At 44.6% G+C, this 25461-nt stretch overlaps 1 long non-coding RNA gene and 1 other non-coding gene across 2 annotated transcripts; both read left to right on the top strand.

The window, feature by feature from the left end:
• The first annotated feature begins 10553 nt into the window (after positions 1-10553).
• LOC148118902 (small nucleolar RNA SNORA66) lies at positions 10554-10686 on the top strand. The gene has a single exon (XR_015735714.1). It is a non-coding gene; the product is annotated as a small nucleolar RNA SNORA66 (small nucleolar RNA).
• A 10080-nt stretch (positions 10687-20766) lies between these two features.
• Positions 20767-23016, top strand: LOC148118901 (uncharacterized). The gene is made up of 2 exons (XR_015735590.1): positions 20767-20887; positions 22227-23016. It is a non-coding gene; the product is annotated as an uncharacterized LOC148118901 (long non-coding RNA).
• The last annotated feature ends 2445 nt before the right edge of the window (positions 23017-25461 follow it).

Genomic DNA, 25461 nt, shown 5'->3' with positions numbered 1-25461 from the left:
TAAGAAAGGTAGCTGAAAGGGATCAAGTCAGTAAGTAGTGTCCCTCCATGGTCTCTATTTTAGTTCCTACATCAGATTCCTGCCTTGAGCTCCTAACCTGACTCCTCATTGACAGACAGTCACTTGGAAGTATAAGAAGAAATAAACCCTTTCCTCGCCCGAGTAATTTTTGGTCAATATGTGTGTGTGTGTGTGTGTGTGTGTGTGTGTGTGTGTGTGTGTGTACACATACATATATATATTTTAAATCAGAAACCAGAACAGTGGTCTTCCATCTCCACAGCTGTGTACCTCCGAGAACCACTTGGCCAGGATGCTTGTGCATTTAGTGTTCAGTTGGTTGCGTCATGCACGGACAGTTGGCTGCAAACCAGCAGACTCTTGTCATCCTGCGATTTTATGATAAGGAAGTTCCCACAGCACTTCTGGTCCCCAAACTCCTGCATGTGCCTGGATGTGTTTCTAAGGCGTGAAAAAGAAGCAGATTCAAAATGGAGCAGTGGTCAAGGGGATGGTTTGATTTAGGGGATACTTTTTAGCAAGGCACATGCTTCCCCTTTAGCCTGTTACTGTTTCTTAGAACATCTGTTTTGCTTTAAGTGAGGGGTGTCTTTAGGGGGTATGTTTAAAGGGAGCTATTATTTTCTTCAGGTCCCCCTTCTCTCTGCCATGTGGTTCAGCAGAGGCTCATGGTATCAGTTTGTGCATGGGTATATGGCCTCTTGGGAGCCCCGATTTACTAAGCATGAGCGTGGATGTCCAATGGCTGCAGGAGGGAGCAACTTTCCTGTCAGTTCAAGTCCAGCACGAATTTGGATGAAAGGCCTGGGATTAAAAGACATCCTGTTTAGAAAGGAAGCACAAGTTTCCTTTGCAGGTTAGGGCGTGTTGCCTGGATATGACTTAGAACACAGCACACCCTTCTGTGTTTGGGCACAGAATGTTCTCTCTCTGCTCTCAATCTCTGTGTCTGTGTGTACATGCATGCATACACGTGTGCATATTCACACGGAAGCCAGAAGACAACCTTGGGCATTGCCCTTCAGGAGTCATTTATCTTGTTCTTTGGACAGTGTCTCTCATTGACCTGGGGCTCACCTATCAGACTATGCTGCCTGGCCAGCCAACTGCAAGGATGCTCCTGTCTCTGCCTCCCCATCACCAGGGTGACAAGCACACATCACCATGCCTGGCTTTTTATGTGAGTTCTTGAGTCCCTGTGCTCACACAGCCAACATTCTACTGACTGAGAGCCCCCCTGCAATATGGTTTGGATTGAGTTATATTCGCAATCTTAGGGAAACATTATTCTCGGCGAATTCATACAGATTGGGCTTGGGTGCCTACAAGGACATGCTTTTGTAGAGTGTGCACTCAATTTATTCAGAGCATTGCAGGGCGGGTTCATACAGTTAATTCTTCTAATTGAATGATTTTTGGTACACTCAATGAAGGCAGCATTATGTCATCATCAATGATAGGAACGTGAGCTCCGAAGTTAGAGGGACGAATTCTCACTCTGTTTTTCAGGCATGCAGTTTCGACAAGTCCACTCAATCTCTCCAAATCTGCTCAATGGTTGTGATCCCTGGCTCGCCAGCTTCAAAGACCTCAATGCCTGGATTCAGCAAGTGTTCGTAACAACTCCTGCTCTCCGCTCTCTGATGCTACAATCAACAAGAGTAACAAGCCACACTTGTGGACACTGAGCAGCAATGCAGGAGTTTGGTTCGGAAGGGGCAATCTTCATGGATGTTTCTATAGTATGGAAGGGCTGGGATAAAACCCAGCAGGCAGCAGAGGATGTTACCTTTCTAACCGTTGAGGCGTTTCCAGGCACCAGTGTGACTCTCTGTTGAAAGAATGCAGAATGGAAACGTACTAGAGAGGAACTGATCACTGGTGGTGCCAGTAAAGTCAGCCTTGGTCCACAGTGCTGCAAGGGAGAGTCAGGTGGGAGACAACGGCAGCGGGGCTGAAATCCCTTAGGGAAATTACGTTGAGAATTAAGAAACAGGAGCTTAAGATATGCGGACATGCGCCAGGGCCAGGGTAGCTGGGTAAGTTCTTCCCTAACTCCTGAGCTCAGGCTTGTGCTGGCCTCCTTTCCCCGCTGAAAGTCATAATTGCCTCATCAACCACCTTCTCCGTGTATGGGGGTTTTTCTAACCAAGCCACTTCTTTCCCCTTCGTTACGATGTAGACATTTCTGGTGGGGATGCAGGTTCTCTGGTTATTGCTTCCTTTATCTCATTTCTGGTTTCTGGTTCTTTGTAGAGGGTGACTTTTGAGTAGAGGACTGGTAAGCTCTGAAGGAGAAGGTGGCTGGTCCTCTACCTATTTCTCATGGGAAGTCTTTACATAAATGTCATCCAAGCAGAGAATGTGGTTCATCGTAAGGCGCCTGCTTAGTATGCACAAGGCCTGGCGTCCATCTCATGCCCAGGACTTCTGACGCAAGATCAGGGCACCTACGGCACAATCCTAGCTGAGCCAGTCACTAGATATTCAAGTTCCTGGGTATTACCCCTGCCTTGCCCAGCCAGTTCTTCAAAGATGCGAGGACGTCTGGGCATTTGCTCTTCTATTGATCGTATCGGAGTAATCTTGAGAGTCCTTAGTGTGGGGGCTCAGGGGTGAGCTGTCGGCATTTGTTTGTGTACTGGCTGTCTCTGAAGGCAAAGCGCATCACTTCTACTTCCTTATTTCAGCAGCGACATCCTGGTACCCCTTGTCACCACCAGGAGCACCATAAGGAGCACCTGTACCTGCTACCTGAGAGGGAGAGGCAGAGCAAAGCTGGGGTGCCCTTTTCTAGTCCCTTTCCACTTCCTTTTCTACCCTCACAAAGGCAAGGACCAACAGAAACCTGCATTTCCTTTGATCCCAGCAGTGTTCGGATATCCACTGTACACGCCTCCACACAGTTTCTTTGGCCTTCAAGCAGGAGCCAGGGGATACTCAGCAGCTTCTACAAGTTCATCAGCAGAGGGCAACGGGACCTCCAGCCCAAGCATCGATACAAACACTCGCTTAAACCTCCTTCCAATTTTGGTTTCAGCCTTGAAGAACTAAGCCTTCTCTCCAGCCCTCTTTCCAATTTTGTAAGCATGGTTTATGATTCTCCAAGTTCTGTAGCAACCTCCTGTTTTGTTTTGTTTTGTTTTGCGTCGTTTGGGCAGAGCTGAAGGAAGCTACAATGGACGTAGTCTTTGGTACTTTTACCGTGAAGTTTTAATTGCCCACCAGGAAAGAAAAAGAGCAGTACATTGAATGTTCTCTTCCGAGCAATAGAGCCTACAGGAAGGAAATTCTCAAGTTCCTTGATGATGTTACTGGCCAAGGTCCTTAACTGCAGTCAGGGGCGCTAGTCAAATCTGCTGATTGGTATCAGAAGGGAAGCAATGGATTCCTGGCTTTGTTTGAGAATGCTGAGGGCATTAAAATAATGAATAGCCAGTAGCGCCTTACTGCCTGTCCTCCAACCTCTAAGCAGAAACAGGTGCCCGGAAGTATTTTCTGAGAGGAGTAATTTACTGTAGGAACTTCTCTGGTGCATCTCATTTTGACAACCAAGTATGTATACACTATATGTGCGTAGATATATATGTGTGTGTATGTATATATATGGCAACATATGAAGTCTATACACAATGCTTTTATACATTATAGCTTTTTTGCAGTTTTTAAATAGTTTTGTGCTAGTCAAATGAGGATCATACTTAGCAAAGTACACCAAATTTCCTAAGTCATAATATTTTGACCACTCGCCTTGTGGAATTACATTAATCTTTACAAGTCAGATCTCATATCAAAATAAGCAGGGACTTTGGCTTTTTAAATATTTTATTGTATTGAGGACTGATGGGGATTGAACATGTAAAACATGAGCCGTATCACAAAGCCACACTCCCAGCCTAGTTTTATAGATAAGGAAACTGGTAATTGGGGGGTGAAAGTTTAAAAAGGGATTAATATTGTCCATTTCCAAACTCTGCAGTGCTAAGATAGCCTCATAGTTCCTTCAGGACACAGAATGCCATTACTTCTTTTTGTTTGAACTTGATTCAGGAGAGAGGGTGTTAGAAGACAGAAGCAAGAGTCTCCAAAGATGCTGGCGCTGGAAAATTAGTCCTGGCTGCTGACTTTCTGACACATACTTAGAAAAGTTATATATGCATAATATGACCAAGCTACAAGCCACAGCATATGCAGAGGACCTGGCACAGACCCACGCAGGCCCTGTGCTAGCTGCTTCATTCTTTGTGAGCCCTTCGTTGATTCAGTGGTTCGTGCTCTCCTGGTGTCCACCCCCTCTGACTCATAAGATTCTTCCACCCCCCTCTTCCGTGGGATTCCCTGATCTCTGAGGGGAGGGACCCAACGGTGACCTCTGATTTGGGCTCTCTCTCTACATAATCCAACAGTTAACTTTTGAATTAGTTTTCACTTTTCTCATTTTTTCCCCCTTCGGTGTGTTGTCCTAGTCTCATAAACACGTCCTTCACTGAATTTTGTCATCCTTAGAAGATGCCATTCTATTCAATGACCAAGAAATCCCTTCGTTTCGGAACATTCTGTAAGCACATACAGCCCCTGTAGTCGAGAAGCCCCTGGTCCCTCAGCAGGTGTAACAACACAGCAAGGCAAGCCGCAGACTCGGGAGTCATTGCCAAGTGAGTGTGAGCTGTAAGGCGGGCAGGGAGACCCTATCAGCACCTGCAGAAAGCGCCTTCCGGGGGATCACTTGTGTGCATTGGTGTATGCCTGTGTGAGGATATCAGATCTTCTGGAACTGGAGTTACAGACAGTTACAGTGAGCTGCCGTGTGAGTGCTAGGAACTGAACCCAGGTCCTCCAGAAGAGCAGTCAGTGCTCTCAACCGTTGAGCCATCTCTCCAGTTCCCGATCTCTTCTTGCGATTAAACTAGGCCACATTCTTATGGCCTTACTTCATCTTAGTTGCCTTTCCTTTTTTGAGATTTATTTTTATTTTATGTGTGTAAGTGTTTTGTCTGCTTTTATATATGTGTGCCTCATGCCCGGTGCCTGCAGAGGCCAGAAGAGGGCGCTGGATCCCACTGGAGTTCTGGGGAGTTGTAAATCATCATTTGGGTGTAGGGACTAAATCTGGGTCCTCTGCCAGAGCAACAAGTTCTCCTATAACACTGAGCACTCTCTCAATCCCACTACTACTTTTACAAAAAAAATATTTATCTTCAAGGTTGGTTGTGTTCTGAGGTATCAGGGATTAGATACTCAACACACGAGGCGTTGAAGAGATGACTCAGTCAAGCACAAGGGCCCGGCAAGCATCAAGACCTGAGCTCCAACCCCCAGCACTCATGTAAAAACTAGGCACGGTCAGGCACCCTGTAGCCCCACCCTAGGAGGATGGAGACAGGAGGATTCCCAAAGCTTGCAGCTAGTCCTGCAAATCAGAGACCTGGGTTTAGTGAGAGAGCCTGTCTCAAAAAATCAAGGGGAAAGTGATGGAGCAAAGACATGCAACATCAACCTGAGGCTTCCACATGCGTGCGCCTACATCTCATCCACAGTCCCAAAGAAATTCAGTGTCTGAGTCCTGGGAAGGAGGAGGTGGATTTAGTCTGTAATGGAAGCCTTCATGTTTCTAGTCTTTGTTCCCAAACAGGAGGTGCCCAGAGGCACTTTCTAAAGCTCTTCCCTCTTCCTCCATCTAGGTCTAATAGGCTAATAAATGTGATAAATCGAAAATAAACTAAAAAATCCAAAGCGTTAATTTTTTAATTATTTTTTTATTTATTCAGGGTTTTGTTGTTTGATAAAGATGGTGACTTATTTTTTTGTTTTTTGTTTTTTTGGCACGTTTATATGCTAACCATTCTTGACTGTTTTGGTTACTAAGCCCTTAGTTACAGCCTGCAGCTGACGTAGGATGTCTTGCTTTGGAAATGTGCACACATTGTACAAGCTCTTAAAGAAGAAAAAAACACAATATTTTACTGACCTTAGGCTGAGATTTATTATGGGGAGGATTTCAAGAGTATTAAAAAAGGGATGGATAATGCTGACCAGTTTTCTTGTAATGAACATAGATGAATTGCTTGGACTTGAATAAAAGGAACCAGTGTAATTTGGGGTCAAGGGGAACCACATGACCTTAAGGTTATTGACTGTGTTTATCAACAGGAAATGACAAGACTTTTAAAGACACTTAATATTTCCATAGAGGACATTTTCATTTCTGAAATGAAATATAAACCCTCGTGAAATGATGAAAGAGAATGCTGACTTCCATGTATATGCCAATTTTGGTGTTACCATGGAATGGTCTCTTTTTTTAAACAGCCTTGGTTTAAAGGGCTAGGGATATAGCTCAGAGGTAAAGTACTTACCTCTTGTGCATGAAGCCCTGGGTAAGATCCCTTGCACTGCAAAATAGTAATGATGATGGTGGTGGTGATAACATAGCTTTGGTTTGCCTGTGCGATACTGGATTGGGGTTATTTTAAGTGGCAAAACTCATATTTTAAATCTAATCATACTAACTCAATCTTTTCCAACAAAAATAATTTTTCATTGAACATTGTTGTGGTTTGAGTAAAAAAGAGCCCCCATAGGCTCATATATTTGAATGCTTAGTTGACAGGGAATGGCACTATTTGGAAGGGATAGGAGGTGTGACCTTATTGGTGTAGGTGTGGTTTTGTGGCCTTATTAGAGGAAGTATGCCACTGGGGGTAGACTTTAAGGTTTCAGAAGTCCATGCCATCCCTCCCATCTCTCTATTCTCTTACTCTTCTCTCTTTCAGCCTATGGATCAGGATGTAGCTTAGCTTCTTCTTCTTCTTCTTCTTCTTCTTCTTCTTCTTCTTCTTCTTCTTCTTCTTCTTCTTCTTCTTCTTCTTCTTCTTCTTCTTCTTCTTCTTCTTCTTCTTCTAGATTTATTTATTTATTGTGTATACAGTATTCTGTCTACATTCATGCTTGCAGGCCAGAAGAGGGCACCAGATCTCATTATAGATGGTTGCTAGCCACTATGTGGTTGCTGGGAATTGAACTCAGGATCTTTAGATGAACAGGTGGTGCTCTTAACCACCGAGCCATTTCTCAAGTCCTAGCTTAGCTACTTCTCCACCGCACCTGCCTGTCACCATGGTCCCTGTCATAATGATAATGGGCTAAAACCCTGAAACTGTAAGCAAGCCTCCAATTAAATTCTTTCATTTATAAGGTTTGTCTTAGTCATACTGTCTCTTCACAGCAATAGAACAGTGACTAAGACAGAAATTAGTACCAGGAGTTGGGTATTGCTGGGACAGGTGTGACCATGCTACTTGTTGGCAGAATGTAAACGCTGGGACTTTGGATTAGGAAAGCATTTGAATGCTTTAAACAGGGCTTAATAGGCCATAGTAGTAGGATCTTAGAAGTGTGATGAGGGCAATATGAACTGGCCCTGGGGGGGGGGCAAATCACTACGTTTCAGAGTAGAAGAATATTAGTAAGTGGCCTAGAGACCATTCTTGTGATATTTTGGCAAAGAATGTAACTATAAAAATCTTCCTGAGGGTAAATTGAAGAGTTTTGGATTAGTGGCATTGACCAATAAGATTTCAAGACAGCCTAGTATTGACTCTGTCATGTGATTATTGCTGGTTGCTCTTACGCAGAGATAAAATGAAAAGGAACAAGCTGAACAAAGACAAACACAAAACATACAGTTTGAGGGGAAAAGGAGCACCTAGAAACATACTGGAGCTGTGCTTAAAGAGAGAAAAACTTTAAAGAAAAGCCTGGTGCTAAATGGAATAAAGAGAGTGATGACCTCAGGACTAGAATCCACCCAGCTAAGATTCAGCTTGTGAAACGGAATTAAAGTTTGAGCCGGGACAGAAACCATCAACAATGGAAAGCTGGCACAGATGTGTTTAGAACAAGGGGAATAGGTTCCAGCCCCTCAAACAACAGACGGTGGCAGCTTCCGGCACTTGCTGCTGCCTTTGGAGTCAAGGATACAAGAAAGGGGTGTGGAATCTCCCTCCATGGCTAAGGAAAGATGCTGAGGCCAGGTGTGTGTTAGGGGCACGTGTTCCTGCATGGAGGCCCAGAGAGGGCATTGCATAAAGCTGTGAAGGTGAAGTCTGGGTTGTGTTGGAGACCTCAAGAGATTGCAGATGCCAGAGTCATGGGTTGCCTACCAAGGAGAATTGCTAGCAGGATGTGGAACCAGCCTAAGAGAGAGAGATGTTGAAATCAACAAAGCTGAAGGGACTTGGAGACCTGAAGAGCACTTTGATATCAGACATGGAGATGCAGAATTTGGAGTTTGCCCTGCTAGTTTTCAGTCTTGCTTTGCTCTAGCATTTCTTGGCTCTGTTTCTTTTCCTCCCTTTTGGAATGGTAATGTGTATTCTGTGCCATTGTGTGTTGGAGGTATGTGATTGACTTTTGGATTTTGATTTTACAAGTTATTTGGTTGTCTGAGAGGCCTCCCTGGTTTCCCAGCATGCTAATGGGAGACTCATCTCAGAGCTCATGAAAGGGGCTTTGGTGTTGTCTTACAGTGCAAGAGGACGTGGAGTTGAAGGATCTTTTTCTGGATTATTAGTATTTTCGTTTCACAAAGCAGAAAAGTGGAGTAGAGCTTAGATATTCCACCAGTAAATTAACTGAAGTTGATTTAAGTAAGTACAGTGGGTCAATTAAACAATTTTTATCAATAATTGGTTAATTTTTGACTACATGCTAGTGAGGGGAAATAATAACTCAACACAGAGTGAAAAATTGAAGCCCTTTATTTGTGTACCTCTCCTTTGTACATGAAGGGAAGTCAGACACAAACACTAAATCACACCTGAAAATAAAGTATGCATCAAACATTTCTACTCAGGGAGTTGGCTCAGTGGATAAAGTCCTAAGCAAGCATGGACACTGAATTCTGATCCCCAGAACCCTTCAGAAAGCTAGGCATATTGGTGTACTCCTGTAAATTCCAGCAGGAAGTAGAGGGACATGTGGATTTAGGGGCTCACTTGCCAGCCATGCTAGCTGAAACTGCAAGGTCCAGTTTCAATGAGAGACCCTGCGATAGATAGATAGATAGATAGATAGAAATAAGGTAGACCCAAATTGCAAAGCTCAGAAACACTGTAGAAGGGAAGAGGTTGGGGAGGGAAATTCTAAAATAATGTCTTCTGAATATGACATGGCCATTGCAGTCGGGAGCTCACTGCAGGTGTGGCTACCTGTATAAGATCTATCCAAGTGCAGCTCCATAGAGATTTTGCCTTGCTTAAGGAAAGGTCTCATGAGCGCCCCACCCCCACCCCGCTTTACTAAAGGTCTATGGACAATTGGTAGGTACTGGAAAGGAAATGACATTTTCTCAGTGGGATAGCCAATGTTCCTGAGGATATTTTCCACACATTTTGTTCATGAAGACAATCTTGCTTGAACTCAGATAGTCAAGAATAGAAAAAAAAGGCATCAGAGCAAGAGGAAGAAGAAGAGTTTAGGTGAGAATGGCCAACATGCAAAAGGGTAATGGTGTGGAAATGCCCTATATTTAGTAACATAGTTATGAAATATCATATGTAAATGATATTTCAAAATATTTACAAAATAAATTCAGATGGAGAATGATAAAGACACATTACATCAACTGGCCTCCATGCACGGGTGTATGTACCAGGACACAGACATATACACACACATATTCTGTTTCTGTCTCTTATTTCTCCTATATTTCTGTTCCTTTTGCCCAATAATTTTAATCCTCATGCTCCTACCCAAAAACATATGCATTTTGTTGAAGCTGATTTTCAACATATGTCACCCAATATGGGGCTTTTGGCATACACTGGCCTTTGACAAAAGGTAACAACTGCTATGTGAGTTGAATTGGTTTTTGTTGTGTGTTCCAACTGCCACTGGAGGCCATGCTAATGTCTGAGGCCCATGCTACCACCAGAAGCCAGATGGACATCCATGGTCTCTATACTGGTAGAGACCATGTTAGTGTCCATGGTTCTGGTTGCCGCCAGAGGCCATGTTGATATGAGTGGCCTGTACTGCCATTTGAGGCCATGATGATGTCTGTTGGCTGCTGCCAAGGGCTATGTTGGGGGTCTGTGGTCCTGCTGCAATCAGGGGCTGTGTTGATGTCTGTGGTCCATGTTTCCACCAAAGGCCATGCAGATATCTGTGGTCGGTGCTGCCACCGAAGCTGTGTTGATCTCTGAGGGCTGTGCAGTCACTGGGCCCAAGTTGATGTCCATGATCCACGTTGCCACCAAAGGCCATGAAGATGTTTGTGATCCATGCTGCCATCTGAAGCCATGTTGATATCCATAGCTTGTGCTGCCATGGTAGTATCTGAGGCCTGTTATGCAGCAGAGGTCCGTGTTGATGTCTCCTGGCTGTACTGCCACACCGGAGATCATGCTGGTGATCTATTCTCCCACTGACTGTAAAGGGCAAGGAAGCTTGTTGTTAAGTAGCATTGATGACTTCAAACTTATAGTAAAGAACGAGAGACATAGGAGGCTTCTGTGAAAATCTCTATTCCTGTGCAAACTCGATCACTAGCTCTGCATAATGTGGCAGCGGCTAAGGGAACCAGGTTTGCTAGAGCAATTGTGGTGACAGCAATGCACTGGCCTCAGGCGGCTACTGGGGTGCCCATTCTGTCCCAGAACAGGTCTGCAAGAAAGACAAAAAGTTAAAAAAAAAAAAAAAGAAAATCTCTATTCCTCCAATTCCCTCCCTGCAAAAGAAACAGCATAGAAAGGAAGCCATTGAAAAGAACTCTTAAAAACTGTAATAAAGATGCTGAAGTATAGCTCTCCACAGCTGAGAGCTTCTGTTGGGTTGCAGGTGGGGAAGGACTCAGTTTTCTTTACAGGACTGGCCACTGGGAGTGTGACCATGCTCCAGTGAGTATATGGGCAACACAGATTTAACTTGTCGTTTTGGGGGAAATCTCAAAAGTTGGGGAGTGGACCTGGGAGGACTGGGACGTGAACGTGATTATGTGAAGTTCCCAAACAGTTAATAAAAATATTTTGTTGGAAAAAAAAGAAAGAAAAACTGAAAAAAAATTCAATACATGAATAAGATCCAGTTAGGAAGACAAAGGAACTTGAAGGCAATAGAGGAAAATTAAGTGTTATCAAATGAGTGTAAAGTAAAACAATGTGATAAAAACCCAAATAACTATGAGACCATACTTTTAAAAATGACAGAGTGTATTTTATCCTGTTTTTTTTTTAATAGAGCCTCACAGTGTAGTATAGCTGCCTTCCAGCTTCCTCCTTAGAAAGGCTGAGATTGCAGGTGTGAGACATGACATCAGCTCTAGTTTGCCTTTCTAAAATTGATTTTCTTTTACTTGAGGTAGGGATCTTATATTTTCCAGCCTTCACATGACTGCTCTTTTAAACACACATTTTGCCATAATAATGGTCTTAGTTTCCTTAGTGTTGCTGGAGCAGCATACCCCTAAAGGCCAATTTTGCTACAAACAAATGGAATTGGACTTAAGGATACAGCCCAGTTGGCAAAGTGCTTGCTCAACACGCAGGAAGCTCTAGGTTCACTCTGCAGCTCCATGTAAACCAGGCATGGTGATACATACCTGTAATCCCTACACCACGGCAGTAGTGGCAGGAGGGGTAGAAATTTGAGGTCATCCTTGGCTACCCGGTAAGTTTAAGTCCAGGCGAGCATCCATGAGAATCTGTCTGAAAATGCATATGTATGTACATACATACATACAGGAAAAGAACGTCACTTTTCAATGTTCTGGAGGCTGGGGAGCCTACCTTAGAGATGCTGATAGCTGGTGAGGGCTTTCTCACTGTATCACAACATGCCACAGGGACTGTACAATGAGACTGCTAGAATTTATAATTTCAAGGGTTTCTTTTTTATATAAAGTTACTAATCTGATCATAGGGCACCATCCTCATAGCCTTATTTAACTTTAATTAGACCCCCAAATTGAATTAGATCTCATCTCCAAATACCAAGTTAGGTTTCCAGTAAGTTAACTTGGGGAAGGAAGGCACATTTGGAGCCATAGTATCCCAAAGGTCAAGGCCAGACTCAACTACGTTGTGAGTTTGTGGCTAGCCTGGCCTATGGGAGACTGTACCTTAAAAATCTAACAATAAAAGGATAATAAATCTCAGAAATTACATATCCCACTTACACTGTATCCTGTTTGTTAAAAGTTAGTCATGCTTATAGCTAGCTGCCAAAGAAGCTGGGAAGTATTTTCTTTCATGAGGGGCCAAATACCAGTCTAATTATTGTTTTGCTTTTTTGAGACAGGGTTTTCTGTGTAGCTCTGGCTGTCCTACAACTCTCTCTGTAGACCAGGCTGGCCTTGAACTCACAGAGGTCTGTTCCCCCCCCCCCCCCGCCCCCGCTGCCTCTGCCTCCCCAGTGCTGGGATTAAAGGCTTGTGCCACCATCGCCCTACATTCTTTTTGATTACTAATAGAGAGGAAAGGTCAGAGACCAAACTGTCAGGGTCTGACACCATTCTGAGTTTCTAGAGGAAGCGTCTCACTTTTTCACTGTTGGAATTTCAGCTTTTCTTTGGAATTCGAGGGAAATACTTGAGCCTCTAGTGTTATGATTCTGATCATAGCTTGAGTGACAAACCAACCTGACTGGCCCCTGCTTCTCCTGATAATTCCCTGTATGTGACTTTGGTTAATTTCCTTGGCACATAAAATTGGGGCTGGAGAGATGGCTCAAGGGTTAAGAGCCCTGACTGCTCTTCCAGAGCTGCTGGGTTCAATTCCCAGCACCCACATGGTGGCTCACAACCACCTACAACAGGATCTGACGCCCTCTTCTGGCCAGCAGGATACATGCAGAGCACTCACACATAAAATATATTTAAAAAAATTGTTGGGAGACCTAACCCATGTCCTTGGCACATGTGCAGTATGCAATAGATGATAATATTTATTATTTCCTTTCTCATGCTGTTTTTTTTAAAGACAGAATTTCTCTGTGTAGCTTGGGAGCCTGTCCTGGCACTCACTCGTAGAGCAGGCTGGCCTTGAACTCACAGAGATCCACCTGCCTCTGCTTCCTGAGTGCTGGGAATAAGGCATGCACCACCACTGCCTGGCTCCTTTTCTCATTCTTAACTTCCTGGTTGGAAAGTTTTTTTTTTCTTTTCTTTTTTCTTTTCTTTCCTCTTCTCTTCTCCCTTTCTTTCTCTCTCTCCTTCCCTCCCTTCTTTTTTCTTTCTTTCTTGTACATTGATGTGAGGGTTTCAGATCCCCCAGACTGGAGTTACAGACAACTATGAACTGCCATGTGGGTGCTGGGAATTGAACCCCGGGTACTCTGGGAGAGCAACCGGTGCTCTCGACTGCTGAGCCATCTCTCCAGCCCCCTGTGGCAAGGTTTTCTGCCCACAAAATCATACCTGCTGAAAGATGAGTTGTGCTGCAGGACACACGCTCACAGGCTGCAGTCACTATGGAGCCCTGCTTCGGGTCAAGCTGGGATCCCTGATATTCCTTTCAACCGACATCACCGAGTTGCAATCAGTTGCCCTGGTCTTGGTGTGGTTTTAGTGTATTTACTAGATAAGCAAATTACGTAGGTGCTGCCTGTAGCAACTTCAGTCTGGAATAAACAAATACCTGCTGCACGTCTGTGGTGGACAAGCACCGAGCACAGGGGCGCACTGATAGCTTATGGGAGAGGGAAACACAGACAGAAGATTAATCTGAGGCTAGTATGTTGGTGCGTATCATCCCGGCATTCCAGAGGCAGGAGGTGCATAAGCCCAGGCCAGCCCAAGAAGCGTATATATTTATCTCTCGCCAGCGTAGTCGCAGACGAATAGGTAACTCAGTGCGGGAATTTTCTACTAAGCATAATATTATGGGTCATAATGGAGCCCATTGTTATGCGTAATGACTGTGTACTAATAAAAAAAGCATCCGAAAAATAACATTTTCCTTCATTTCTACTTCAACTTTATTTCCCAAAACCTACAAAAAAAGAAGAAGAAAATATATCTTTAAGAAGTTTAGAACTCATAGGGTCCCCAATCACTGAAGGAATATTTGCTAGCGTGGTAATATGTGGATCTAATTCGAGGAAAATGCTGAGAGCGAATCTATATATTCCTAGAAGTCTCCAGTAGGAGGGAAAGCATCAGAGAAAATGGTGCTCATGCCAGCCAGCAATGGGCTAGGTGATCGATCATCCATGCTCCTTGTCCACACGTCTGCTCTGTCTAGGAGCTGTCATTGTCCACCAGGGTGAGCGGAGCCCATCAGCCATGAACCTCCTGTGCCTCGGGTAGGTCTCTAGGAGATAAAAACTGATTATAAACCAGACAGTGTGGTGCATGTCTTTAATTCCAGTACTCAGGAGGCAGAGAAAGGTGGATCTCTGAGTTCGAGGTCAGCCTGGTTTGTAGAGTGAGGTCCAGGACTGCCAGGGCTCAAAAATAAACAAACAAATAAAAACCAAACACCAGGGCTGGAGAGATGGCTCAGCGGTTAAGAGCATTGACTGCTCTTCCAGAGGATCTGGGTTCAATTCCCAGCACCCACATGGAAGCTAACAACTGTCTGAAAGGGATTGACACCTTCACACCAATGCACATAAAATAAAGTTAAGTAAACCATAAAAGATAAAAAAATAAAAACCAAAACACCAGATAAGCCGAAAATTAGAAAATAAAGGAAGTTTAAAGGAAAATAAAAGTAGAAGAGAATTGAAGCAAACATTTTTATATCATGTTAGCAAATTTAAATGGGAATAAAATAATATTTCAAAAGAAAAAAGTAATCATAAATTAAAATCTATACTGCATACAATACAGAAAAGGAAATTTTTGATATGTTGAACTTATAGACATTAAATAGCTCAATTTGTAAAAGGGTAAAAGGCAATGTGAGTGGAGTTTAAAAAATATTGGAGTGGGGACTAGTGAGATGGTTTGTGGGTAAGGCACTTGCTGCCAAGCATGATGTTCAGTCCCTAGGACTCATGTGGTACAAGAGAACCAACTTCTCAAAGTGTTCTCTGACTTCCATATGTATATAGTGAATGAATGCCTCCACCCACATACATACATAGACAAACACAATAAAAATGTTGGTGTGGAAGAGACTTTTATGACCTCAAACCCATAGACCCTAAACTAAATAGTCATCGATACATTCATTTCCTTAACATACTAAAGAAAGGATCCAAAGGGATAGAAAAATTGGCAAGTAAAATTGGGGAAAAGGGCACACGGTTGATCAACATGTGAGCGCCCCTTCTTCACAGAGTTAAAGAAACGCAAGGCAGAGCAAGGAGATGAACAGTGTTTACTCGTCAGATCAGCCAGCTCTTAAAAGCACGATCACAAAATGACGTGAAGGGTCTGTGGAAATGCATGGAGTCATGCTGGACTTGGAATCAAATAGATACCTTTTTAATGGGAAAACTGAAAATAGCACTCGGGTTTTAAAAGCACATAGTCTTTGATCCAGCAAGTCTGAGTTTAGTAGTTTCTCCTCCAGGGACACTTCAAAGTCAAAATAATAAACAAAAGAGAACAACCCAAAAAAATCTACCAGTCGGGGACTAGCAAAGCAGAAGATGAACAGTCTAATCTATGAGAGACCTTCAAACTATTTAAAACAATGGGGTGGAAATATATAGAGAGAGATGGGAATATTTAATTAAGCATTCTAATGTGAGAAAGATGTACAGCAAAGGGTATAAATATTTCCCATCATAGAAAGATTTAAGATTTATACTTGAGAAATCTGTGGCAGAGGAAAGAATCTATACTCATTACCTTTATAGGAGAACCACAGTCTGGGGATAAAGAGGGGGATTTTGCTGGGCTGTAGTGGCACACACCTTTCACCCCAGCACTTGGGAGACAAAGGCAGGCAGATCTCTTAGTTTGAGGATAGTCTCATCTACAGAGTGAGTTCCAAGACAGCCAGGACTAAACAGAGAAATGCTGCCTTCAAAACACAGAAAAAAAGGGGGGGATTTTAATTTTATTACACCCTCTTTTGATGTCTGAGTGTTTTTTTTCTATTATGTGTCTGCTTTTCATAATACAGGTAGGAAATACAGCAAGCAAATGCAGTAGGGTGAGATTTTTCAAGTCTTTTTAGTGAAGCTTCATTATTTGTTTTATTACGTCTAAAATTTTTGCCATAACCTGGTGAGACCTTGATAAACCAGCCCAGGTACACGTCAGTTCCATTTCCCAATATGTCTCTCAGTTGTCTGTTCTGTAGCCATGCTTAACCAGTTTTGCAAGTGTTGTGGGAGTTCCATCTGTGTGCTGTGATTTCCATTAATGAGTAAAGAAACTGCTTTGGGCCTATAGCAAGGCAGAACTTAGGTAGGCAGGGAAAGCTAGGCTGAATGCTGAGAGAAGGAAGGACAGAGTCAGAGAGAAGCCGTGGAGCCGCCGGAGATAGCCACTGGAACTTTAGCTGGTAAGCCACAGCCACGTGACAATACACAGATTAATGGAGATGGTTTAAATTAAGATGTAAGAGTTAGCCAATATGAAGCTAGAGCTAATGGGCCAAGCAGTGTTTTAAATAATATAGTTTCTGTGTGATTATTTCAGGTTCAAGCTAGCCAGGCAGCTGGGAAGAACAAACAGCCCTCCTTATTACAGGCAAGCATATCCTGGCCTCAGAATATTTATTCATCTTATTTTTAAAAATATGCACACAGATGTTTTACCTGCTTGTATGTCTCTGCACCACACACACACACACACACACACACACACACACCCCTAGTGCCCACAGAGGCCAGAAAAAGAAGTTGCCAGATGCCCTGGGACTGAAGGTACAGATGGTTGTGAGCTGCCACGTAGGTGCTGGGAATCAAACCCAGGTCTTGTGGAAGATTAACAGGTACTCTTAACTACTAAGCTGTATCTCCGGTCCCCCCATCTACTTATGTATGAAATGTCTCATCCACTACCAGCTTCCCATAAAAAAATGCTTTTCAGCTATGAGGTTTGAGCTGACTATTCCAATCCCCCTCTTGTGATGACACACTAAGAGGAGGATTGATTGTCATCTAACTCACTCTTGGTCTAAGAGGGACTGTATGGAACTAAGATCTCCACACTGCATCCCAACTTAATCTCAGGTCCCTGGTCCATTGTACAATGCTACCATTTGGGCACTTCTGGCATGGAGTCCTGTGTTCAGGGACAGTTTGGCCTCCAATACACTGAGAGTGAGAATATCCCCATTCACAAGGACGACAGCAAAGCAGCAAACACTTGTTACCATCCTTGACTTGTCCACGGTTCACATAACTGATCCGCTTAGTCAGCAACCGCTCTTCAAAGGAAGCCTTGAAACCTCATTGTGTTAATGAAGAAAACTGAAAGCCAGCGACACTATGTGAATTCCTCATAATAAAAGGTGGTTTGGTCTCCACTTTGTGGCTTCGTGGCTCCAAAGCCTGTGTCTGCTTCATTTTGGAATTTGTGCTCTGCAAAGGAAGGAGGTTCACGATGAAGCAACAGATGAAGCGTTCTCTTTCCTTCTAATAACAGAGCTGGTGGGTACCGGTCTGCAGGTGGGGACAGGAAGGGCTACCCTGAAAGCAGGGAAAGAAGCCAAGGACAGCCATGAGGGGGCCATCCCCATTCTTCACGGAATTCACACGTTCACTCTCTCTCTCTCCAGAAGTCCTGGACTGATGCAGTGATTTCCTGAGCCTATCTCTGTCCCTCCAAGGGCCAGCTGGGGTGACTCTGTCTTCTGGAATATCACAGGGCAGATGATGATTAGTTTTTGGCACACATGGAAGTCAAATGTGAAACACGTGCCTGAGAGCCGCTCCTCACATGTTTCTAATCAACCAACCAGATTTCACTTGAATCTTTTATGGTTTCTCTGAATTATTAGTGAAATCGAAAGCCAAATGTAGCTTTGGACCACTCTGCGGTTGCTATAGTAGCCATCCCTTTCCCTAAGTCCCTTCATCTGCTCGGTGAAAATTATTATTGTAGTAAAACCTCTTAGTCATACTTTCCAGGGGGTTGGATTTCTTAGTTTGTCACATGGATAAATGCTATGTTAGAGTCGTATATTTGGGTGTGGCTGTGCCTTGGGCTGTATAAATGAGAAATTACTCACTTTATAGGCCCGGGGAGGGTCCGGAGGTACCTATGGGAATTTCCGGGTTCTTGCATTTTTAACGAAAGAACTAGCCCAGGTACACGCTGGGAGTGATAGACACAATGACAATGTATTAGAAGAGAGAAAGGGGATCTGGGGTTATGGCTCAGCCAGTAACATACCTGCCATATGCATGCATCGAGGGCCAACAGGGAGAGAATTCCTTACTCTCCCTGGCGCATAAACATGAGGACCTGAGTTTGGGCTCCCAGCACCCAGGTAGAAAGCCAGGTGCAGGAGTGCACCTCTCTTACCTAGTTATGGGCTTGGGGGAGGGGTGTAGTGGCAAGATGGGCAGATCCTGGAACTCATCAGAGGAACAGACTAATTGAGTTCATAGGCTCCAGCTTCAGTGAAAGACCTTATCTCAACGCTAAGGGGAAGGGCCAGGAAGAAGGCTCAGTGGGTGTAGCGGCTTGCCGAGTAACCCTAGCAGCTTGAGTTCAATCCCCAGAATCCGTGTAGACGTGGAAGAAGAGAATGTTGTCTTTTGACCTGTGCATACATGCTATGGCTTGTGTACCTACATGTGTACATCACGTGTACACAAATGATAGTAAATAAAATTCTTTAGGCTATTTCCATTGATTGATTGATTGATTTGAGACAGGGTTTCCCTGTGTTGCTCTGGCTGTCCTGGGACTTGCTCAGTAGGTACGGGTACATCGTTGAGACAAGAGTGCCAAGAATGCCCACTTTATTGTGCTCAAAGGCAGTTCATATAGGGCTCTGGCCATGCCCCAGCTCTCGGGATGTTTCAGCTGCCGACCCACCAGCCTGCCATCAGGGTCTCGTGCTCAGAGCTGCTGCAGGCAGCTCAGAGCAGAGAAAAACAAGTTGTTTACAAGAAATTCAGGGTCTGGTGGTCTGCATCCCCCAACACTGAAGGGATCAAAGGGATGGCTTGGTGGTTAGCAACATGTACGACTTTTGCCGAAGACACAGTTTGTTTCCCGGCACCCATGTTGGATGGTTCTGCTCCGGAACTCCCGTGCCACGGGATCCAGTGCCCTCTTCTGGCCTTCTCCTGCACGTACACTCGCGTAACCTACCCCCCCCCCCCCCACGTAGATGCACATAATTAAAAATACAAATGTTTATACTGCATCTCAACTCAATTCCAGAGAAGTCTGAACCCCCTACCATACACAAGGCATGCTGACAATGGATGTTAAGGTGTGGTTATTGCATTTCTTTCTTGCAGAAGTCCGTAACTTAAACTGAACAAACCTCAAAGCAAACCAGTGTCTTCTCTCAGTGCTGAGCTCAGCAGATATTGCGGAATCGCTACAATTACCTCCCCTGCTTCCATCTGTTATAGTATCCTTCTGTTTTGTTTGTTTTGAGACAGGGTTTCTCTGTGTGACAGCTCTGGCTGTCCTGGAACTCACTCTGTAGAGCAGGCTGGTCTCAAACTCAGAGATCTGGTTGCCTCTGCCTCCCAAATGCTGGGATTACAGTTGTTGTCCGGCCCAGATGTTTCTTGATTTTACATATTCATGATCAATGCGGTCCTTCTGTGTGACAGCCTTTATTAGTTCTTGCTTGGGCCTTTCCAGAAGCTTTGTCCCTAGTTCCCTGGGCTCTATGAGTTCCAGCACTCATTTCCTTTACCCTATCACAGAGATTGAAAATCACACCCAAGAGGATTATTAAACTCAGTAAGACAATGAGCGTTGTCTACTGTGTAGTCTTGGGTGGCATGTTGGAAGAAGGTGGGCAAACCCATACCTGAAAACACTGTAGAAAGTCCAGTGTTTTTGTTTATAGACAGAGCAAAGGAAAGAAGCCTGGCATGTTTAGTCTATATAATCCAGAAAGTTTTGGGTATTTCTGTTTTTGTTGTTGTTGTAGTTTCTTTCATTCTTTCTGTCATGACAAATGGTTCCTAGAAATCTTTCTCCCCCCACCCCTTTTGTTTTTTGAGACAGGATTTCTCTGTGTTACAGTCCTAGCTGTCCTGGAACTAGCTCTTGTAGACCAGGCTGGCGTCGAACTCACAGAGATCCGCCTGCCTCTGCCTCCTGAGTGCTGGGATTAAAGGTGTGTGCCACCACCACCTGACTTCCCCCTTTTTAAAACCTCTTTTAACTATCATTTTACATCCCAACCACAGTTCTCCCTCCCACCCACTCCTCCCACTCCACCTCGCCTCCCCCCTCTCCCAGCCCACTCCCTATCCATTATCCATTCCTCTCAGTTGGTAAGGGCTCCCACAAGAAGTCAACAAAGTCTGGCCCAGTAAGTTGGGGCAGAACCATGCCCCTCCATACTGCATTGAGGCAGCGCATGGTGTCCCACCATAGGGGATGGGCTCCACCAAGCTAGCTCATGCACCAGGGATAGATGCTGGTCTTACTGCCGAAATCTGTCTTTCAGTATATCCTAGAATGGCCGATAAGCTCCACCTAAGAGAAGCACACAGACGTAGGCCATCAGAAACATGGGTTTTACTTTTTTTTTAAAAAAAAATTTATTTGTTTCTCCATTTATTCCTCTCGTTCTTTGATCACCGGGTTATCTATTAAATATCTCAACAAAAAGTTTACAGAGTAACTCAGTACAAGCCCTGCTCTCAAAGAGCAGACAGATAAGAGGCTACAATGCGACTCCAGAAGAGGAGTTCTGCTCTGAACAGCACACCTTGGCTTTTGAATAAGTACTGGGAGGGCCTGAGACAATGGAAGAAGGTAAGGAAGGCCCAGATTGAGAAGAGTACAGACCTGAACATCTAACTTACTTTGGCGAAAGGAAAGCAGAGGGAGAGTGGGCAGCGTATCAGAATGGAGAAAGGAGTCCCGTGAGGCTAACATGGGGGATGCTGATGCTGACTTTAATACAAGCCGTGGATAGGGTCACTAGATAGGAAATTCAGCAGGAGATATAGACGCTTGTGTTGGGTGACTCTAGCTCTTGCAGGGTCTTAGACAAAAGTGAGTGAAGCCCTGAGCTTCTGGTTAGGCCCTTCAGCTACAGGCCCTTGTCTGTGCAGTCACCTTGAGCTGGTTACAGCTAATCTCTTCCGAGAAACTGAGGCCTTATCTTCAGGACAATGAGACACCCTGCAGGACAGGAAGCAGTAAACTGGGTGATGGGTTAGGATTTTGGGAAGGTCTCTCTGACTACAGCCAGGAAAACTTGTCCAATGCTCAGAGGAGGGTGATTAGGAGACCTACTCAGTGGTTCAGATGAGAGAGCGTGGTGGCCCGAGAAGAGGAGTTCGTGGAGAGCCCTGATGGATAATTGAGGGAAACGCACCGACAACCATTAAATTGCAAAGGAAGAGTTCCAGTCTAGCTGAAAGCCTGCGTCCTGAGAGGCGCACAGCAGAGCGTTTAGCCGGTTGTGGTTGACTCAGTGAGGAAATACTGGCTTTCTTATTCTGCTCGTTTCCCTGAGGTAAAAACCATCAGACAGAATCCCACATATTTCACGTACAGTTTGATGTCTCTGGAGAGACGCAACCACCTGTGAAGCCGGTCAAGAAGTCAAATGTCCCATCACCTCCAAAAGGGAAGCAAGGTTTTTTGTTTTTTTTTTAGCTTTAATTTAGTACATTTTATTATTTTTTTTAAGTAAATTTTATTAAATTATAAAAGTTTCCATTTCCGCCCCCCCTCCCAACACCCTCCCACTCCCCCTCCTCCTCCCTCTTCGTCCCCCAGGGCAGTCAGGGTTTCCTGCCCTGTGGGAAGTTCCAGTTCCTTCCCCCTCCCTCCAGGTCCAGGAAGGTGAGTGTCCAAACAGACCGGATCCCCAAAATCCAGTATATGTAGAGGAAACAGGTCCCAGTGTCATAGTCAATGGCTTTTCAGAAAGACTTCGGGCCAGCCACAGTCAGAGAATCCGGCCAAATTCCGAGAATCTGGTTGGATCGCGTCCTCGTTCAGTCCCAGTCCGACTGGCCCTGGTAAACTCTCATCAGATCCGTTCCCTTGTATCAGTGGGTGATAGCATCCCTCGCAGTACTGATTTCGTTTTTCATGTTCTTCCTCCTTCTGCTCCTCATTTGGACCTCGGGGGGCTCAGTCCGGTGCTCCAATGTGGGTCTCCGACTGTATCGCCGTCCTTCGCCAGATGAAGGATCACTCTGAAGGCCCTCTGGATCGGGAAGCAAGGTTTTGAAGAACATAAATTTCACAAAGGACACCAGACGCAGAAGGAGATGTCTGTCCTGAAGCTGGCAGGGGTGAGCGTCTCCGACTTCTTTGACTTGTGCAAACCTCACCTGAATCTAATGAGGACATTCCTGTTTGTGACGGCTTGTCCCCCCTCCCTCCCACTGGGAACATCTTCATGAGGGGACTGAAGGCTCTCATTCACGACACCACAGAGCGATTCAAGCTTTCGAAGTTGTGCAATCCTATTGAGTTAATTTTTTACAAGCCGTTGGTCAGCCTGGCGTGGGTGAGACATGAGCAGGTCGGGTGAGGGGAGCGGTGTAGGGAGGGAGACACGTGGCATTAGTCACTTTGCAAATGTGGATGGTGTGAGCGTCTTCAACCACTAACTGGTAGGCGCTTCGTGGTTCGTCTTTAGGTGACAAAACCCATAATGAACAAAAACAATCATTTAGATTTTCTCTGATTTCATAGCCTTGGCTATGAAATTACTGTGGTTGACTTTTATTTGGTATTTTTTGTTTGCTTTTGAAAGAGGATCTCATGAAGACCAGGTTTTCCTTGAATCCACAGAGCTCTGCCTACCAGTCTGCCTCCCCTACTGCTGGGCTGAAAGGTGTGTGACATCATACCCAGCTAAATCCATGTTATTTCTAACTGGAAGAACTATCCTTGTCATAGTAAAACAAGATCAATTACTAGAGTGTTCCTTAGCCCGGCGCTGGGACTCTCGGTACAGCTTTTCCTTCTCTGAGTCCCATTTTATCCTCTCAAAAATTCCTTTCAGAGTTCAAATCCTAAGTCTCGGTGAAATGTTGGAATTTTCAAGTGTTGGCGTACACTAGCGTCTCGATAAATACCTGTCACACAGACTAATGGGCAGTTCAAGCCTGAATGCAGGGCAAGAAGAGAAATGAAATAGGTTCATTTTCTGTAGTTGTTTGTGATGCGGGATCAGAGATGGCCGTGCGTGGGGCTGCTAACCAGAACCCAGGCTTAGTGTTCCTCTCTGGGGACTGCAGGAGAGAGGGTTAGCCATATCTGTCACCCCAGAAGAAGAGGAGGAAGGGTGAGGAACCCAATTCAGGTACACTACCTCACTCTGTGGTAGGTGGGCTATTGAACAGGATCTCTTAGGTCACCAGGACACACTCTGAAAACAAACTTTCTGAGTCAAACTCAAACTTCGCCAGGTGGTAGCTGATGCTCATCCTGTGTCACCTCTCCATCTCTACAAAGAGGATGAAGAGAATTCCTACGTTCTAGGTGCCCCACCAGAGAACAGTCATTGCAGCGAAATGGGAGGCTGCACAGAGAAATTCATAGTTCAGACCTGGAACATTGCAAACACTTGGTATGGACTTGTGTTTCTTGTTGATTGGTCACAGCTCTTTACATATTGTCCTATGTATAATCCAATATGAAAAGGGGATAGTGATGCATTTTAGAAACAGTATTACCAACTATTATTATTGAGAAGACTTCACTACGTTTTAATAGATGCTCTAAATCTTGAGTTGATTTATCTAAAGACTAAAATTGACTGACTAGCTGGGTGAGGTGATGCATACCTTTAATTCTAGCCCTCAGGAGAAAGAGCCATTTGAGACCAGATCCAGGCCAGGCAGGGCTACACAGTGAGACCTTGTCTCAACACCAAACCAAAGCAAACTAAACAAGCAAACTTAATGGAAAGTGAGAGTCAGGATGTGTCCAACATTGAATGTGATGGAAGGAGCTGAGTCTCCGCGTGTTTCTCCATCCCACGAGCAGAAAGAGTACGCGGGCTTCCTGGACTTTTACCTGTTCACCCACATCCCTCTCCCACAAGTTCTTTCTTTTCCTGCTACACTTCCTAGGCAGCAGACCCGAATATGGCATCCCCCGCTTAGCTTTCCTGGAACATCTGCTAAATATGTCAGAAAGCAATGTTTGTATGGCTAAGCCTCTCCAGGCAACCCAAAGTTAGAATAAAACCATCGCTCCGCATCAAGCACAATGGCAAGAGGCCAAAGACGTATGGATTTTATCACCAGTGAATCAGTCAATTACCCAGAAATCTGGGGCGGGGGCAGCTGGTGTCTACTGTTGCATGTAAGCCTCAGGTGGCTGTTTCAAGTTACAGAAGGTAATTTAAGTTAGTGGGCCTTCACCTTGCTTCTGCTGGATCGTCTTTTCAATACATGGCAAGCGACTGCCCAGGTTCAGCTACCCTCCTCTCCTGCTCTCCTGCCCCATTCTCTCTGTCTTCCTGGGGCTTGGGAATTTGGACAATTTACCTGGCTGCAGTACATTATGTCTAAGGGATACTGCCTGCATTTGCCTTCCAGTATCTCTACTGGGGTCCATACTCGGTCACACACATCCCATATAAAATGGAAGCCTATGATCAAACGCATCTATCCCAGAAGATGAGCTATTGGATGATTGCATTTATAGGAAATGGTGAAGTAGGTAAATTCACAGAGATAGAGATGAGGAATGACAGCTAAGGAGTGTGAGGTTCCTTTTTGGTGTGGTGAAATGGTTCCATAATCGATCATGGTGTTGGTGGTACACCTCTTTGAACATTCCCAAGTCACTGGGTTGCACAATTTAAATCAGTGACTTACACATCATGGGTACACCTCAGTACAGTTGTTAAAACAAGCAAATAAAAACTCCCAAAATAAAGCACATCATCCCTCTGAGAATTCATGTAGCATTTTGCTTTATTAATTTATGAATTCCATTTTTGGCTAGGTGGTCTGCTAGCCATGAGATATACAAGGGGGAGAAAGCTGATCCAGGAACCATCACGACCTAGCAGGGAAAAGAAGCGTGCAAGGAGAGAAGGGGCCCCAGCTGAGAAGAGGAGGCTGTTTGGAGCCCAAACTCATAAGGGAGTTGCGTGGGGAAAGGCCCTAGACCAGTGTGGTTCTCAACCTGTGGATCACAACCCCGAATAGCGAAAAACACAGATATTTACAATACAATTTCTAACAGTAGCAGAATTACAGTTATAAAGTAGAAAAAAATAACTTTATTGTTGGGAGTCACCACAACAGGAGGAACTGTATTAGAGGGTTGCAGAGTTGGGAAGTTTGAGAACCACTGGTGGCGACAGCGGATGAAAGCCTGGAAGAACGAGAAAGCAGGTCTCT

Source organism: Myodes glareolus, chromosome 19, assembly GCF_982192425.1.
Source record: "Myodes glareolus chromosome 19, mMyoGla1.1, whole genome shotgun sequence".
In the NCBI taxonomy this organism is placed as follows: domain Eukaryota; kingdom Metazoa; phylum Chordata; class Mammalia; order Rodentia; family Cricetidae; genus Myodes; species Myodes glareolus.
This window is presented reverse-complemented; position numbering and strand designations above follow the sequence as displayed.